This window comes from Myxocyprinus asiaticus, chromosome 19, assembly GCF_019703515.2.
Source record: "Myxocyprinus asiaticus isolate MX2 ecotype Aquarium Trade chromosome 19, UBuf_Myxa_2, whole genome shotgun sequence".
In the NCBI taxonomy this organism is placed as follows: domain Eukaryota; kingdom Metazoa; phylum Chordata; class Actinopteri; order Cypriniformes; family Catostomidae; genus Myxocyprinus; species Myxocyprinus asiaticus.
Window position 1 is genome coordinate 36,523,675 of NC_059362.1, and position 17,372 is coordinate 36,541,046.

The 17,372-nt window shown below is 35.7% G+C and overlaps 1 long non-coding RNA gene across 1 annotated transcript in view; it reads left to right on the forward strand.

The window, feature by feature from the left end:
• Positions 1 to 363: 363 nt before the first annotated feature.
• The window catches only part of LOC127456694 (uncharacterized), a 130,528-nt gene continuing 113,519 nt past the window's right edge, over positions 364 to 17,372 (forward strand). Inside the window, exon 1 of the long non-coding RNA XR_007899873.1 lies at positions 364 to 427. This is a non-coding gene — a long non-coding RNA (uncharacterized LOC127456694). The remainder of the gene's footprint in view (positions 428 to 17,372) is intronic.

Sequence of the window (17,372 nt, forward strand, 5' to 3'; positions counted from 1 at the left end):
AGTGTTTATAAGTACCACAGAGTATTAAAATATGATTTTGAAACAATTTATGGATGAAGACCATTGAACAATGAGAATACAGTATATACAGTACCTAGATACGGATTTGTAATTTTTTTTTTAAAGGAACTTGCAGATCATAAGCATTAAAATAAATAAATGCAGCTTACCACATACAGTACAGTAGTCTAAGTGTTGCATAGTTAGGGTAAAAAAAAAAAAAAGCTTTAGGTTTTTTAAAGGGAAGAGAAAATGCTTGCTATATTTTGTTGTTGACGTCAAAAGCTGTGCATCCAATTAAACTCTACTGCGGTATTTTGGTGCAAATTCATCTGTCACTTGGTTGAAACTAGCCAAATTAGACACATGACAACATGGACAAGTAGCGTCCCCTCATCCTTGAAAACTGTGAACAAAACTATGGAAGGTAAGAAAAATCAATCCACACAACATTAAATAAATGAATATAATAATGAACTTTAAACATGAAATGTTTAATTTTAAGGACATTTTTGTTTACTTTTTATGATACACAATTTTGGTACTGTGTTGTTTACATTTTCCAGTGTAAAACCTAGGTCCTGAAGCAAAACAAGTTGACCTTCACACTTATAGAATGAAGTCCATTTCTTAACAAATCTATTAGATAGATAAATTGATATTCTGGACCTTGTTTTAAATCAGTGTGTACATTTCTGTTTCTGTTTATCTTATATTGAGCCACATATCTTCATAAGTTCAGTTAGCTATTAGATTTAAGTGAATAAACTAGGTTGTGCATATATCTAACAGGAATGCAAGCTTTTTCTTTATTCGTCTTGGCAAGACATAGCAAACATGACTGTCTGCCAAAGCGTTTTATTTTGCCTGCGCATCACAAATATCTCACCATTCCAACCAGTAAAAGCATGCCCGGACAAGGCTTTTTTGCCTGCTGCCTTACATAGTCTTCAGAGAGTTGGAGAGCCAGAGAGACATACAGCCGCACCAAGTGGCATGAGGTGCAAAGACCTTGTGCTAATATGTTTGGAATTTAGCAGGACTGTTCTCAAGGCCAGGAATTTCAGCGAGAGCTGATTTCTATGAATTCTTCTCTTGCACATGCTGATACTTGCAGAAAAGGATGATTGTTGATCACAAAAAACACTTTTGATAAAATTGTCAGTATGAGATTTTGTGTAGTTTGGATTTGTATACATTGCCTCAAATGCTAAAGACAAAATTTTTTGTGAATGCAGAAGCATTTCTAACTGAATCCGTTGTTGACATACACGGTGAAAAAAATATTTCATCATGTTATAGAAACATCTTTGTTTCCATCCAATACACTCACCACAATCATTTCCGTCAGTTCAATTTAATTGAATTTTTCAAGTTTAAAGTTATTTCTGTCATTAATTTAATTACAAATTATACATTTAATTATACATTTAGAGGGGCTGAAATGTTAAAATTAAAAATAAGGGGCCTTTCACAACGAATGTGTTTTTGTGTCCGTCCGCACTGTTTTTCATTTGTAAACATACGCTAGTCAAACGTGTCTTAGGCCATGTCCACACTAATCTGTTTTCGTTTGAAAACGATTTGGTCATATTTATGCCTCTCATCCACACTGGAATGGCTTTTTCCACCAAAAACTGAGACTTTCAAAAACACTCTCCATAACCACATATTTTGGAAAACGATGATATTTGGAAACTGAAAATGTAGGTTTAAAACTTACGAATTAGTATGGACATGGCCTTAGACGCTGTATCAAGTTAAAAATAACTCAAATTAGGTATGGGCAATACCACTTATTCTCTTTTCGATTCGATACCAATAATTTCAAATCCAATATCATTGATACTGATACTGATACTTCTTTTGAATAGATTTTTTTTTTTTTTTTTCGATTTCTTTGGATAAAATGGGTAATTTAAAATATTATTTTATTCCTCATAACAGCAGAAACAACTTAAAATACTATAAAGGGTCTACTTTTATTTGTGTACACTCACAATAACAACAAAACCTTGTGCTTTTGTAAAATAAATAAAATAAACAGGGTGCGCTTTCAGCCGTCTCTGTCGCCGCGAGCATCTTTCTGAAACACGTCACAAAAATGAACTGAAACTCCGCGAATATTTATCACACAAACGTGAAACATATGTCTAAAGAAAGCTTAAAATGTCTACTTTTAAATAAAATAATTCAAATTTAAAACAAATATTCTCCTGCAATGTAATCTGTATGAAACAAAGTGATGCACAGTTTCTCCGGGCTCAGCTAATTATCCCTAATGAGATCTCACCCACTAGCAGAACGCGCTATTCATACGGTAATGTGCTGAGGCGATCAATGCAAATGGTAAACGCCCCCAGCAGAGCCTTAAAAAGCATCAAGTTCATTCACTTTTCTGCACGTTTGGAAGATGGCACGCTACACAGGTGAGGAAGCACCTGGATAGTGACGAAGAGTTCACATTTTCCTCAGAAGAAGAGCGGGAATCCGACGTGGAACATTTGAAGAGCGACTTGATCCAGCCGAGGATACAATTTTGGATGAGTAAGTCATTTAGTTTTACTTACATTAGTTGACATGCTATTTTATATAAACATGGACATATTTTACTAGTTGGACTATTTCCAGACTTGTCAGCCAGGATTCAGAGTATTGAAATTTGAAATATGTCCTAATAGGCAAGATTTAGTTACATTTTAAATGTTGTTTCGGCTAAAGCAGGTATTTAAATTGTATGCTGTATATGATATATATATATATATATATATATATATATATATATATATATATATATATATATATATATATATATATATATATGATATGTAATATGATATAAAAATAATATGAATGTTTAGATTATTTTTTAACTAGTGTTTATGCTGCCTCATTATCATCAACGAAGCTCGTGCTTGGTGTAAATGTGTAAAATGTGCTGTACATATGCCCATATTAGAAAATCAGCATATTAGAATGATTCTGAATTCTTAATAAAATTAATTTCTTAAAATTAACACTAGGTTATTGATCCTTCAAATTCAACAATCATCAAAGATAATTATCAATTATCAAAAATCAATAGAATATTAATAAGGATTAATATCGCTGGGGCACCACCCTGGAATCAGGGACTAATAACCAGATAGTATAACAGTCTCAATATTAGATTGTTCTCTTAGGAAAATCGACATCGATTTTCAAAAAAACAAACAATGAAGGCTTGAATCCGAGCACTGACATCCTGTCAGCATTTGACACAGGTGTATGCAAAACAAACCAAAACACTTCTCTTTGAAATATAACAAAGTTTATTTATGCAGTAATATCAATTAATAATTAATACAATGCAGTCAATCAACTTCCGACTTACAACTACAAACTAAACAGTGATATGATTAGATATGGTAACCAAAATAATCCTATAACACATGAGGATGGTGTGTGTGTGTGTGTGTGTGTGTGTGTGTGTGTGTGTAAGGAGGGACGCGCACAAAATGGCGGACGTGACTCTTGTGGAGAGTATGTTACGTGAGATTTCCGGCCAGAGAATATGGCCGCGAATGTGGGCGGAGAGAAACCAGTCAATGGCGTCTACCAGTTTACCGTGTGTCTCCGCTTGTACGAGAACTTAGGGACAAAGCTGAGCTTTATCACGAAGTTATCTATTAGCCAAAAGTGTGTGCAAGAATGTTTGTGAGGGGTCGTGTGTGTGTGTGTGGTTAGTACAAGAGAGAGAGAATAAAGTGACAGCCCCAAAGCTGATTTTGCGATCGTGGGAGAGAAAGCAACTGTTAGTTTATCACTCAGAGACGCAATGGACGGCTCGTAAACTGTCCCGCAGTCTTTGATTCTTTAATGGATAAACTAAATGTGCTGGTCTCACCCGTGATGGCGGAAATGCACAACAGTCCAATGTGGTTGGACTACAGCACAGCAGATCTCATTCGTGATAAATAATACCTTGAGTATTAGCCGCAATGAGCGGACTCGGCGGTCCGTAAACTGTACAAGTAATAACCTTGATACACAAGAATAACACACTATAATATTCTATCTCTGCCCAGACATAAACCTCTAACTTGAATCGCATGAGGATGCAGCTTGAATGTGCGTTCATCCGTCGTTTGACTCCAACTCGTTTCCTCGAGGCTCGGGTGATTACGGGAGGCCGTTTCCTCTGCTCTGTCGGCGGGCGGTACGCTGCTGATTCTCGGCGGGCTGGCGGAGAAATCAGCGACGTCGACTTGACTGAAGAGGGAAGAGAAATCTTTTCTCTTCACTTCTGCAGGCAAATGGATGAAGATGCGGATTGCTCGGCGGTCTCCTTCGGATCCATTAGAGTGTTCGGTGGAACAGAGTAATCTCAACTCGTCCAGCGAGATGGAGATTGTGTGGCCACAGTTTCAAGTCGGACATTACTTCCTTGTGCCACGAGGCTACACCTGAGAGCAGCGATGAGCTACGTCTACGCACGGCAAGCAAAGTTGCTGGAAGCAAATCCCGGAAGCATCTCAGAGGTATTTCAACTCCTGATGACGTCATGTTTGAGGGGCGTTCTGTCGTGTGCCTCATCCAATAGGAGTTGAGAGTTTGATCCTTTAGTGAGCACGGCTTCATGGGATTTGTAGTCTGTTTTGGACTCCCTTTGTTTGATTTTGGCGCGGTTTTTATCAGTAAGATTTATGACTGTGGGCCTGAGTCAAGCTATTACGACTGTGTTAGGCCAGCCTTTGTCTTCTATCTGAATACATGAGGCCCAACACTGAAGACTGCAGAAAATTCAGCTTGATCACAGGAATAAATAGCATTTTACAATATATTCAAATAGAAAACAGTTGTTTAAAATTTAAATATTTACAAAGTGAGAACCAATAACCCTGACTACACGTGAACTAAGCTAAACATAAACATGAACATGGCTTGACTTGATTTAAACATGGCTTGACATAAACGTGGCTTGACTTAAACATATATGATCACATCCAATACTTGACAACCAGACAATGAAAACATGAGGGCTTAAATACAAGACATGGGAGAACATAAATCAATGAAAATGGCTCGGCGGCGGCCATGTCGTGGACCTCTGGCTCGGTGGCAGCCATGTCGTGGACCTCTGGCTCGGCGGCGGCTATGACGTGGACCTCTGGCTCAGCGGCGGCCATGACGTGGAACTCTGGCTCGGCGGCGGCCATGACGTGGAACTCTGGCTCGGCATCCGCCTCCCCCACAGTGAACGGGGAACCAATGAACCATAGGGCGAGGTCGATATATTGAGCCAGGCTGAGGGAACTGCGACTGCCAGACATCAAAAAAGAAATGGACTCATTCAGTCCAAATCTAAAACAGTCTTGGAGGGCAACCTCATTAAAGTCCACCTGGAAAGCCAGATCGCAAAAGTCCTCCACACAGTCCTCCAGGGGACGATTCCCCTGACGTAGGCGCAGAAGCCGAACTGCTGGGTTCATGGTTGGGTCAAGTATTCTGTTACGATGTAGGCTGCTGACAATGATGGCAATGAAGAAGACGATGATGAGATGAAGAACCCAAGTGCAGTTTATTTACAAAGTGAGAACCAATAACCCTGACTACACGTGAACTAAACTAAACATAAACATGAACATAGCTTGACTTGATTTAAACATGGCTTGACATAAACGTGGCTTGACTTAAACATCTATGATCACATCCAATACTTGACAACCAGACAATGAAAACATGAGTGCTTAAATACAAGACATGGGAGAACATAAACCAATGAACAAACAGAACTGATAACAAGATAATTAAACAATAAACCAATGAAAACATGACACATGAACATGGAGGGAATACAAGACATCACATGACTAGGGAACAGGAACTAAACTTTTCAACATAAAAGACATGAATCAACAAAATACACCTGACAGATGTGTTATTTTAGTGTGAATTTACTCCAGAAACTGTTTCTCTGATTTTCTATCATTACCTCTACAAGGCACTGAACCCTCTTGTTTGAACGAGCTTTGTGATGGTGCAAGCACTTGTCTGCTTGTGTCTTTCAGCATGCATGTTAAGATGAGCGGAAGAAGAAATAGTTCCCATCCTGCACAAGTATTTGCTAATATACCCTAATCCTTTTTATTTAACTTTGAAGCTTATGATTATTGTTAACGTTCATGGAAACCAAATAATAATATCCCTAGTTTTAAAAAAGAAAAATGTTAGAATCAATATTTTTGTGTGAGGATCGATCCTTTTGATATAACATCAGTATCGGAAGTATCAACATTTTAGGATTGATCCGCTCATCTCTAACTCAAATTGTTGAGAAAATGGTGCTGTGTAAAAAATATGGGATGAATATAGTATCAAATTTATTCACAAATGCGTAAACACTTATCCATCAATTTGATAAATATCATACTGTAATGAAGAGTCAACGGAGTTGAGGTCCATGTGTAGCTTTTAATAACAATAAATGTCGTAATACAGACAGGCAGGGTAAATCACCAGCAACAGTAATAACAAAGGCAATCCAGAGTGGTAGAAAATAAACAGGCAAGAGGTCAGGGCAGGCGGCAGACAATCACAGATTATTTCCAGGTAAACAAGGCAGTAGTAATAGGCAGGCAGCAAAGGGTCAAAACAGGGTAAACAGTCCAGGATCATACACAGATAATGCAAAACCTCAGAGAACGCTTAGAAATGTCAGCCAGGGCAAAACAAGACTTCGCAATGACAGCGAGTGAGAGTGAGACTTAAATAGCTGCATAAATTGGAAACAGGTAATCACTGACAGGTACAGGGATTATGGGAAATGGAGTCCAGAGAGTTAAAGTCAATCCCCAGGTGATGGAGCCCTCTGGTGGTGAGCGGGAGGAACAACAAAGGTGGGATTCATGACACATACATACATTTTAATATCCACACACAAATGCCTTTCAACTTGTGTCTGTGAAATTCTGAATTAAATGAATGTGCACCTATTTGTACAAATAGAGACATATTTGTGAATACAAATGTTCCCTTTTGTATAAATGTTACATAATTTGCGTGTCTAACCAAAGGAAGATGTTCCAAATTAAACACAAAATGGCCTTGTGAAGCACTGAATGTGCATTTGTGGATCAAGTGATGCATGCATTCATTGAAATCTTTTTGTATGTTTTCTGTTTCATTCATTTGAATTTTGAGACTTCTGCTGGTTTTGCCCTGCATGATCCACACGTAACTTTGTGTAATAAAATCAGCTACCACTAGATGGCAGTCTCATTTTACAGATGTACCATCAGGCAGGGCGTGGTTTATTCACAAGGTAATTTGCACAGTTTACAAGTGGCACTTCAAACAAACAGCATCTGAGATCAGCAGAAAGAATAAAAGGTTTGACTCAATTTTTCTCATATACAACCAAGGAAAATGTCCTGTCACATTGTAAAAGCGAAAAAAGCCCATTTTAGAGTGTAAGTCCTGGTGAGAGTAAGTTTCTGTTATATGTCAGTAGCTTTCTAACTAATAGGATTCCAACACCTGGCTCACCGTGTCTTTGTCCCAGGTCAGCGTTAGAGTCTGCTACTTCAGTCTTAACTAAGTTTCTAGATTGAAATTCCTGTCTACACAATGGGAAATACCTGTTTGTGTAGTCAAAGCATGAGTACAGTTCTTCATGTTGTAGTACCCAATAGGGCTGGGTGGAGTGGCAATATATATCATGGCGACAGAAGAAATTGTCAGTCGATAGAAATGTTTCTATATCGTCTATATCGTGCAAATATCTGTGCATGCAATGCTCCTCTTGGCTGAAGGTGAGACTGATATTGAGAGACGAACAAACAAACATGGAGATAGATGAACAAACAGAATGCAGGATGACTCCGAAACAAGTCAAACGCAGGAGGAGGAATATATTGGATGAGAGCCCTGTTTATTTTACTTTTTTAGAGTAACTTACCCAAAACTGAAGTAGACTATATAGTTACCAAAACGGTTTCCATTATCTAATGGAAGAGAAAATCCAAAACAAATCCGTGATTGAGGGCTTTGCTTCAAAATCAAAGCAAATGCTTATATTCAAATAGAAAGGCCTATTTGTGCTTGAAATATAAAGCGATGCACAGTAGATAAAGCAGATCAAATATTATTTTTAATATTAATTTATTGATAAAGTTTTTCATAGTAATGGACATGACAGGTCTTCCATTAGGCTACATTGGGCATCATTTTAAATAAAAAAGGTTTTTGAATCACTTTCAATAAAATGTGTAGGCTATATTCCATATCATACATATCATTATTGACCATAAATGTTAATATTACCATATACTTTATTGCTTATACTGCCTACCCCTATCACATGGTTATTTAACTTTTTTTTTGTTTGTTTGTTGTTTTTGTTTTCAGTAAAAAATTATATATTGTGATATATACCATTACTGTGATATCCCGTCTCACAGTCAGAAGCTGTTACTTCTTGGGCTCATATAACACAATAAGATTATCCAAACCTTACTGCATTGTTTTTATTTTTTTATTGAGAGAAATAAAAGCATTAATGCAGAAAAACCGCAGCACAGCTAGAAATGCCTTTACAAAACAAGAATCATGATAACAGACATACCATAAATACCTGTATATTAAGGATTGTACAAGATTTGTTGTTGTAAGAATTGGTTTCCACAATATGTAAATGTATATAAGAAATGTTTTTTTCTTCAAGCACTGACTCCAAACTCAGTGGTTCCAGCTCCAATACAGGATACATTTTAAAATGTATAATATCCTCCTTTATTATTCTTTGATGTGAAGTCAGACTTAAATAATATTTCCATGTTTTCAAATGAAAGTGCAATTTGGCTGCACTTATAATTGTTCACCCAAAAATGAAAACTGTCATCATTTGCTCACCCTCATGTTGTTCCAAACCCATATGATCTATTTTTTCCCCTGTAGAACACAAATTGTAAATGTTGACATTGCGTTTATTCCCATGTAATGAAAGTGAATGGGGTCTGAAGCTGTCAGTCTCTATACATACTGCCTAACATTTCCTTACTTGGGATGTGAGTAAATGATGATAGTTTTCATATTTGGGTGAACTGTCCCTTTAAATTTGTACATTTTTCATTCAGCGTTTTACCAAGGCATTTTAATTTAGTCAGGTTTTAAGAAAGCATGTCAATATAAAAATGACTCAAATTCAAGTCTGGTGGCTGAAGAGGTATTTAATTTATATTCACATATACAACATGTGAAACTCATAGCTAATAAATGCAGTTGTACATCTGCAACTTAATATCCATAGACAAATGGGAGAAAAATGCATGCACACTCCTAACCTTTCAGTTTAAAGACAATGTTTTGACCCTGAATTAATCTTTGTCAGGTCAAACATTAGCAGTATACCAGCATTTTTTCCCTACACATTTTAGGTACACACACAAACAACAGAACAGAACATCACAGTTGGCACTTTACTTGAGGTTACCCTTCCTCATCCCACACATACTGTATGGTGTAGTGTCAGTTGTCTGGGACTGGTACCTGTAGTCAGGGCAAGAGCAATCTGGACAGATTAAAATAATAATTACATAAAAAACGAGATAATTCCTGTATAAAATATAACAGAAATAAACTAGATTGTTGCCATGAAGCCTTATGTCTTACCAGTTGCACAAAAGCCCTGCAGCTGTGTCCATTTTTTTGTGATGCAGAGACCACAATTTCTCCAATCTTTGGCCCTCCTGTAACTCACTGCCACATACATCCTGAGTGAATAAATATAATACACATTGTTTACAAGGTTAATACAACATTTGTATTTCTAATGAATAACTGAGCCAGTCTTCCATAACAACACAAGTGTTAAATAATGCTTTTGAAATTCATTTTTATAGCCTTATTGGAAAAATAATTTTCAGTAAATTAATTTACATAACATTATTATTATTATTATTATTATTATACAACAGCAGATATTGTACAAACCTTAATATAAAGGTATTTATTGTTTCGTTCTTCTGCATTAATGCTTTTTATTTCTTTCAATAAAAAAATCAAAACAATGCAGTAAGGTTTGGATAATCTTATTGTGTTATATGAGCCCAAGAAGTAACAGCTTCTGACTGTGAGACAGGATGCAACAGTGCCAGGTGTTTGGGTAGGGATGGGCGATATGACCAAAATTCAATATCACGGTAACAGTATCTATCACAGTATAATATTTTTTTCCTGGAAAAAAAAAAGGATAAATAACATGGAATTTAGGATTGAATATCACATACAATTAAGCACTATAATCAAATTGTTTGGCTCAGATATTCAGTATCTCTCAAACAATGATAACACACCAGCAATGACGACCACATCTCCTATCATGTATGTCTATGAAAGATGAACAACCCAATGAGACTATGTTATGGGAGGGGTGACATGTGTAGCTCCGCCCCATATGTAGCCACACCTCGATCATGCAGGGCAAAACCAGCAGAAAGGAAGTCTCAAAATTCAAATGAATGAAACAGAAAACACACAAAAAGACGTCAAAGAATGCACGCGTGTCACTTGATCCACAAATGCACATTCAATACTTCACAAGACCATTTTGCGTTTCATTTGGAACATCTTTATTTGGTTGGTGTGGAGTGGTGGGGAGTGGTGGTGGCGTAGTGGGTTAAAGCACATAACTGGTAATCAGAAGGTTGCTGGTCACCACCATTGTGTCCTTGAGCAAGGCACTTAAATCCAGGGGGATTGTCCCTGTAATAAGTGCACTGTAAGTCACTTTGGATAAAAGCATCTGCCAAATGCATAAATGTAAATGTAAATGTGTGGGTCAGGCATGGTGAAAACAGCAAAACAAAAGTCTCAAAATGCAAAGAAATAAAACAGAATAGACACAAAAACATGTCAATGAATGCATGCATGTCACATAATCCACAAATGCACATTCAATGCTTCACAACACCATTTTGTGTTTAATTTGGTACATCTTCATTGATTGCATACACTGTGATTTATTTGTACAAAAGGGAACATTTTTATTCACAAATATGTCTCTATTTGTACAGATAGCTGCACATTCATTTAATAATAAATTACACATACACAAGTAAAAAGACATTTGTATAAGGCTAATAACAAACATTTTTGAATTTTTCCCAAATTGGTGGGTAGATGTGCCCACACTTACAGATGAATTTAGGACTTATTCACTGGAAGTTGTGTGTGGGTCGGCCATGGTAAAAACAGCGAAACAAAAGTCTCAAAATTCCAAGAAATAATACAGAATAGACACAAAAACATATCAATGAATGCATGTGTGTCACTTGATCCACAAATGAACGTTCAATGCTTCACAAGGCCATTTTGTGTTTAATTTGGAACATCTTCCTTTGGTTAGACACGCAAATTGTGTTACATTTATACAAAAGGGAACATTTGTATTCACAAATATGTCTCTATTTGTACAAATAGGTGCACATTCATTTAATTCGGAATTTCACAGACAGAAGTTGAAAGGCATTTGTGTGTGGATAGTAAGATGCATGTATGACATTTATCAAATTGATGGATACATTTTTACACATTTGTGAATCATTTTGATACTATATTCATCCCATGAACTTTTATTTGAGCGTGCAAAATGATATTTTGAGCACACAAATATGTTCTGTGTGCAAAAGATGATATTTTTAGCATGCATGTTGATATTTTGAGCGCATAAAATGTTTTGCGTGCACAAGATGATATTTTGAGTGCACAAAAATGTTATGCGAGCACAAGATGCTATTTTGATGATATCAGAAAGTTATTTTGTATGCTCTTGAACTCAGTTTTGTAAAGCAATGTATCTTCTTGCAAAGATCTCACTCGTTCTCTCTCCTCGTATGCCCTCTGCGTGTGCTCGGAACTTTAGACTGCTTGTTTGCTTTTCCAACAGTATTCCTACAAGTCCCGCCTCCTACGTCAGGATTGGCTATTAGAAGCTGCTTACAAGCGCTTTGCAATTGGACAGTTGTGGTAGCTACAGCAAACATGAACAGCTCAGTGTAAATGTAGCAGAAGAGCCAACAGGCACAATGCTCCAAGTTCAAGACACAATTTATATACTGTATGCAGTTATCATTACAAAAGATGTGTGTATGTATATATATATATATATATATATATATATATATATATATACTGTACATTTAATTTACCCCAAACTATGACAGGAGACATAATTAGACTCTTTTCCTTTTCTTCCATTTTTTCTCATTAATCAGTTTTTCCAAAAGGGTTGTGGTAGAATGCATACACATCATAAAAACAGCATACTGAACATTTCAAGATAACCCACAGCTTTGAAATGCAAACATAAACAGCTTTTCTAATTTATTATCAAGAATAGAATGTTAATTTAGGCAATATTTATAATATTTATAATATACAAGGCTGTCGAAAAAAATAGTAGAGGACACAGTAAAGGTGGACTAAATAACATGTTTATTAAAGAAAATAATATTTCATATGATAATAACAAAAAGAAGGTTCAGTGGTTGCTGATCCATGGTAGACTGTAATCTGATCACTTTTATTTTAATAAACTGCTCTCTCAGAATATCCTATGGGATAAACAGAAGTCAACTAAAGTTCCCCAAAAACTACACTATTAAGTTAGTCTAAAAGAGTTTTACACACGGGAGAGATTAAATTAGTATAATGTTAGATGAAAGTGGTAGTTAACATGGCCAAGCTAGTAGCTATGTAAGTGTAACTTGGTAACCTAGATAACCAAATACTAGCCAAGAGAACCATACTAAAAGAGCCAGATTTTTGGCTAGCTATTTTTTTTTTTTTTTTTTCGCTCAAAGTGAATTCATCTTTGCAAGAAGATGCATTGCTTTAAAAAACATGCATGCAAAATACCTTTTTGTGCGCTCCAAATATCATATTGCATGCACAAAATAATATTTTGCAGAATTGTGGCACACATATAACTCCATTCTATTGTGGCATAATATTGATTACCACAAAAATTATTTTGACTTGTCCCTACTTTTCTTAAAAAAAAAAAAAAAAAAAGCAAAAATCTTGGTTCCAGTGAGGCACTTATAATGGAAGTGTAAAGTTATAGCCAATTTTACAACTTCATTACCATGACGATATAATGTCAACAAACCCTAAAACAACTGTAAAAAATTATGATTTAAACAACTTTATAGCTCAAATAATACACAAGTTTTAACAGAATAATTAATGCAAGTGCTTTTATAAAATTATAAGCTTCACATTTCTGTGTTTAAACCAAAAATTGGCCCCATACACTTCCATTGTAAGTGCCTCACTGAAACCCAGATTTTTGCTTTTTTTTTTTTAAGAAAAGGAGGGACGAGTTGAAACAAATTTTTTAGGTAATCAACATTATACCACAAATGCTGCCGATTGAGCTTAATTTGTATTGCACCAGGAATATTCCTTTGAGCCAACGTTGTTCTCAAACTTGAAAATGCTCCGATACCAAAAACCAATACCATCTGACGTATGAAAGTCATTATGTAAACATTCAGCCCACAAATTAAAACCACATTATGTCCTAGTGAGATTATTTAACTGCAAAAGCGGTGATTTAATGTGATAAATACATAGTTTGCATGTAATTCAAATGTGTGAATGTGTGGTGCCAGTATTGTGTTGATGCTGGCTGCTCATACCTTTTAAAGCTTCTCCTTGGCTCATACAGGGAAAAAACTGTCATGAGCATCATACACTCTGTTTGTAGCAGATACCAGTGAACAGAGCGCAAATTCTGGTTGTAGCACGAGGCACATACAGAGTACATACATATTTAATTAAATAGCAGCCTTTTGTGGTTTAATAATCACTTTGAGTCACATAGTGTGACCAGCTTTTCCAGACTGAAAATTGTAAGATCAGAGCTCCTTGGTCAAAATAACACAGAAAAACTTCAAAATAAAAGCTCCATCAAAATAAAAGCTAAATTTAAAGGGAAAAAAGTATGACAGAAATATATCACTACTGTAAGGTTATGTAATATTCACTGTAATACTACTGCTATTAATAATAATAATAATAATAATAATAATAATAATAATAATAATAATAAACCAGTAGTAATTGATTTATACTTAAGCAGAATCTAACATCTGTGATGCTCTGTTATACAGCACTTTATTTGACAAAATATAACTCCAGTGTTGTATTTTGGATTGTGCTGTGAGGTTCTGTATGTAAGCACTTAATCTGATAGATAATAATACAATATTATGTTAAAATTAATTATATTTTCATTTGATTAAAGTTTTAATGAACTCATTTAATTCTGAACTGCTGATATGGAGTTCAGAAAAAAAAAAACAAAAAAAAAAAACAGGCATCAGACATGGTATCAGCGAGTACCAAAAATAAATTATTGGTACTCATTCTCAAAAAATAAAAAATAAAAAATGGTATCGGGACATCCCTACTTATAACAAAAGAAATACTTTCCAAAACATGATGAACATTTTTGCATTGCTATATTTAAACAGCTAAAAGTTTAATAATTAGAGTAACCAGTAGTCACTAAACACATTCATCACTCTGCAAGTTTACTTTTTAAAACGAAGCAAACAAATCTGCAATAATTTGATTCCTTTCACCCTAGCACACCAAACAAAAGGAGCACCCACACAAAATTTTCCCCTCAATTTAACCAAACCAATTATACTGCATTTATAAGGCAATTCCACAAAGAAGTACACATTTAAATAAGTTTAGAGCAATGACACATTCCCTGTCTTGTAAAGCACTGGACATGATTATTCGGCAGCTAAAAAGGAGGGATTGTTGGTGATTTTTATATTATTGCATAATGCCAGGAGTACCAAAAGCTATGTGATAATTCTTATTGGCTACAATAACTTCATATTGTCAGTAACTTTTAACTTGTAAGTTATCTCAGGCTATATGTGTCATCATGAACATGTGCACAAACCACTATGCCACAGTGCCATAATTAAAGTGATGTACTGTATATACTGTGATATGCACAAGAGAAAGAGGAACCTTTCTTTCAGCAGTTTATCTATCTGTCTGTCTATCTGTCTGTTTAGAATTAGTACACTGATACAACTGCACTGTCAAATAGCAAAAGTATGATTTGTGTTAGTAGTCTTAGATAAACTTTTAATTGTTCTCTCAACCTTTGGATTCTAGCATTCACATCCATACTAATTTCCTAGACTCTAATCTTTGAGGTATTCTGTGATTTTTAGCAAAACTAGTATAAAATGAAACATTTACCTGATGAAAGATACTTTCTCTAAATGCTATGAAGCCATTTGCTTTTCATACTTGCAGATTTCTTAATAGCCGAATGGTAGCATCACAGGTAAAAAAAAAAAAAAAAAAGTTCTCATGTCTCCCTGGCTGTATTATTTCTCTAGAAATAATGCTAATATTGTTGTTTTAATCATGTTAAGGAATGCTCCAGGTCAAGGAAACAAGAGACAATAAGCTCGTAAGCACTCAGTGTTCTGATTAGTGAGGTGTTTACAAGCATTGCAGCCCCAGGGAGTGAAGACACTCTAGTTATGGTAAATGCTTACGGATTTTTATTCATGCCTGAGACTTGCTCTCAAAACAGCATTGCTTCCAGATTTATTCAAGTAATTTTCCAGAAAGCACACTGCATACAAATTAAAAAGCCTTGCCATTTTTTTAAATGCATTATTTTATGCAAATTTAATGGCCAGGTTATAATGATATTAATGCTATGCACATACAGTATTTGAGGACGTGAGCACCGTCTTGTCAAAATTCCTTGAGTAACTTGTTCTGTGCTTATGGATGTGTGAAAACTGTGCTGTGCATGCATGAAACGATGATGACATCTCGATTTACTTGGCCGTATGGGTTATTTTCCCTTCCACTCCATGTTGTGTTGCACACACAGGGTAATGTGCTTTGCTGGTGAGTATGAGAATATGACATTGCTAATATCCCTTTAGTTGATGATTGCTTGGATTATCTTTTTGGAAGGCCAGATGCTCAGTTGCCATGGTGTGGCTCTGTACCTGGACCCTGTAGTGCAAATGGGCAAGTAGATGGTATCAGCAAAGAGCATGTGTGTGTGTGTGTCTCAGTCTCAGTTTTGTGCATTTGGCACGGTGATGCTGTTGGCTAGCTGTTTACCATCCTGCTTTTCAAATGCTTATTAAACATATTTTATTGCTGTTTTGTTTCCGGAAGGTGACCACAGAGTGATGCTCATTCATTTCAGTAATTAAACAGTGTGAACTGGAGCAAGACAAAAATATACATTGTTTAAACACTCTGCTGCTGCTGCTGCTACCACAACAAATAATAATAATACAATTCAGCACATTGAATACATGTTTAATAGCATGCTTTTTAAATAAGAGGCACAAATGGGAGAAAAAAAAAAAAAGATTTTGGTGTTAAAAATTGCCATTATTGATTGAGTACATAAACAATCAGTGTTCAAAACAATGCTCTTACCATATCCCGATTTACTATGGTAAGTCTATTAAAATGCGTTTGTATTTTGAGCTGCCGGGGTCAGATTTGGCGACAAATGTCATTCATTCTTGCGTCATTACGTCATGTCTGTAAACACAGGAAAGAAGTACCGGCTGTCTCATATTCCAGCTGGAGAAACTACGTTCAGTTCGGTCAGTAACACTCACACAGTTCAGGACAGCATCGCTGCAGTCTGGAGGGTAGTGTTGGGTTCGAATCCACCTTAGTTGAGTCCGAGTCAAGTCCGAGTCTTTAAACAATCGAGTCTAAGTTGAGTCAGAGTCCAAAATGGGCCGTGTCGGACTCAAGACCGAGTCCATAACAGGCCGAGTCTGAGTCGAGTCAGAGTCCGAATGAATCTCTTCATGAATCTAAATTAAAATTGAAACCGTAAACTCAACATCAATATTTTAAGCTTATTTTAAACTTCACAACAAAGAAAAACAGTTTGTCAATATAAATGTAACAAAAACACCTTTGTTGCATTTCATATATATATTTTATGATTAGTATCCTGCTGAACAGACTTCAAAGTGGTTTGAGAATGAAAGCATATGCTATAGGTGTATGAAGACAAAACTGTCCTTCAACACAATTCTTATTGCATTCTGTTGACATTTCAAATATTTGTTGCTTTTTCGCCTCCACACAAACATACTCCAAAGAAAGTGAAAGCTGCGTTAGTCATTACAACCAGAGTTATTATTATTTCGACTTTTAATTTAGTTTTTATTTCTACTTCATTTTCAGTTTGTCAAGTCAATTTAATTTAGTTTTATTTAAAATTATCCCTATCTAAAGAAATAGTAGTCTATACTGAGATTTCTTTCTGAATCTTTTTTCTCTATCTGCCGACTGAT